Here is a 2,278-nt window from a genome sequence, read left to right on the forward strand (position 1 = left end):
AGATGGAGTTGAGACCTTTACACCTGGTTTCTACAACAAAAAACACAAATAATGTTAAATTAACTCTGTCATAAACTAATCATCTAAGGGTCAAGGCTTATTATATTCAACCTTCTAGAAAGAGTTAACACGGCAAAGTATCTCAGTCTGTACAATATGAGGACATTCTGACACACACACACACACACACACACACTACCATTTATTCAGACCATATGAGGACATGACAAACTAGCACCTATTCAGTCTGTCTTCCAGACATAACATTTTCTTTTACTCCCAAATAAATTTCTGATCCCCACTGAGCTGTGTGACAAAAAACATTAAAACAATAAAAGACCTGAAATATTTCAGTTGGTGTGCAATGAATCTAAAATATATAATAGTTTAATTTTTATCATTACTTTATGGAGAAAAATGAACTTTATCACAATATGCTATTTTTTTGAGAAGGACCTGAACATTAAGTCTACTACAATACAGTTGTAGTTGTACAATGTGAATATAAAGAAAAAACTGTTTTTTAAACTAACATTCAGTTTGAAATGGTCATAGTTAAATCCATGTTGTTCTTTAGTCATGTTAAACCCTCCCCCACCCCCCGAGGGGGAAAAAGAAACAGCCTACCACCTCCGCAGTTACAAAAAATCTTGGGAGGAAACCCTGAAGGGTCAAGGCTCATTATTAAACCTTTTAGAAAGACTGACCATGGCAGTGTACTTGTAATGCACAGAAATATTACTAGTCCTATTATGATTTTTTTTTTATTTGACATTTGGCAGACTGTGAACGTACATTGTTTGAAGATTAACTTACCAGAGCTCGCCATGGCCATGGAGCGTCTCCATAGTTATAGGTTATTTCACTCTCTGCTTGGATGTTTTCGATCGCAAACAAGCAAAGATGAGGTTTACCCTGGACAGTCAGCTTTTTCATTTTGCAGTTTGGGGATTTATGGGCATCATTAACCAACCGGCCAAAAGAGTCATCTTCATGCGAGGCATCAATGCTAAATTTTAAAATGGAGAGATATGTTTTGGTTTTTCACTAAAACCATAATGCTGGAAAGAACAAATTATTTTTAGACTATTACTTACCACCATGTATTATTTTTCCACTCAAAATCAAACAGGAATGCATTTTGCTTTTCAGTGTACTTTTTCTGTCTCTTGTCTCGTTCATATTTTGAGATCAACTCCCCACGGTACTCAGCAATGAAGGATCCCTTTGCTATTGGTGCACAAGCAAATACACCACGCCCTGATAAAAGAATCACCATCATGTAACATATCCAAACCACTATTTTTCAAAACCGATACAAAAAAGGAAAATGGAGCTTTTAAAACTGTGAGAAAATTATAACTTGTCTCTATCCATGCAATATTCAAGCAGTAAACCCAAGGAATTAATTTTAACTTACCTTTATAGTTATTGATCCATTGAACCTTCAGACAAGGCTTGTCACTTCCAGTTAAAACAAACTGAATAGCCTCAGCTTCAGGACTAATTCTGGCTCTTCTTTTTGACATGGTTATTGTTATTTGGCTATTCTCATGATCCTGAAGGTCCTTAACCTGTAAACATCTGTAGGTGAAATGACAAGTCAGCAGTGAAAATACAAAAAAAAACATCAATGCTTGCTTTCACTAAAATAGAATTTTTAAAATGGTCAATTATTGCCATAACTTACAATTTATCTGATAACCTTATCTGATAATTTGGCCAACAAATTGACCAGCCTCTATGTAAGTGTGAATAATTAATTTATATTTCATAATCTTGAACAACCAAAGTAGCAGCAAAGCATCTTCAAAAATAAATAATGCCATTCCATCATTTGCCTCATTTGCTATTATATTAACATGAAAAATACAACTTCAAAACTCTTAAAACATATTAGTTGTGAATTACTGCACTCCATGCAGTCTTTTGCAGTACGAATATTGCACACACTGATATTGTGATTACAATATATTCACAATATTTTGTGCAATCCTATTAGACTCAAGCCATTTTGTTGTGGGGTTTGCCCACAACACAATTTGTCTAAGAAAAGATCAAATAGCATTTTGTGTATGCTTTGCAAGTGTAGTTAATTTATGACATATTTCTGCTCAGAGTATGTACATATCTCTCAGGTGTCTAATATTATTTATACTCCCCCCAATAATAAACTCATTCTTACACCCTTGGCTGCTGGCTACTCACAGAAACACCACAAGCAGGAGGATGCATTGGCACACACACACACACACACACCTTTTCCCTACACCATCCA

At 35.0% G+C, this 2,278-nt stretch overlaps 1 long non-coding RNA gene across 1 annotated transcript; it reads right to left on the reverse strand.

The window, feature by feature from the left end:
- Positions 1 to 2,272, reverse strand: LOC106536708 (uncharacterized). The gene is made up of 4 exons (XR_001312571.1): positions 1,421 to 2,272; positions 1,098 to 1,260; positions 817 to 1,009; positions 1 to 30 (listed from the first exon to the last, which is right to left on the reverse strand). It is a non-coding gene; the product is annotated as an uncharacterized LOC106536708 (long non-coding RNA).
- Positions 2,273 to 2,278: the final 6 nt, after the last annotated feature.

This window comes from Austrofundulus limnaeus, unplaced genomic scaffold (genome assembly GCF_001266775.1).
Source record: "Austrofundulus limnaeus strain Quisiro unplaced genomic scaffold, Austrofundulus_limnaeus-1.0 Scaffold1942, whole genome shotgun sequence".
NCBI classification, from domain to species: Eukaryota; Metazoa; Chordata; class Actinopteri; order Cyprinodontiformes; family Rivulidae; genus Austrofundulus; species Austrofundulus limnaeus.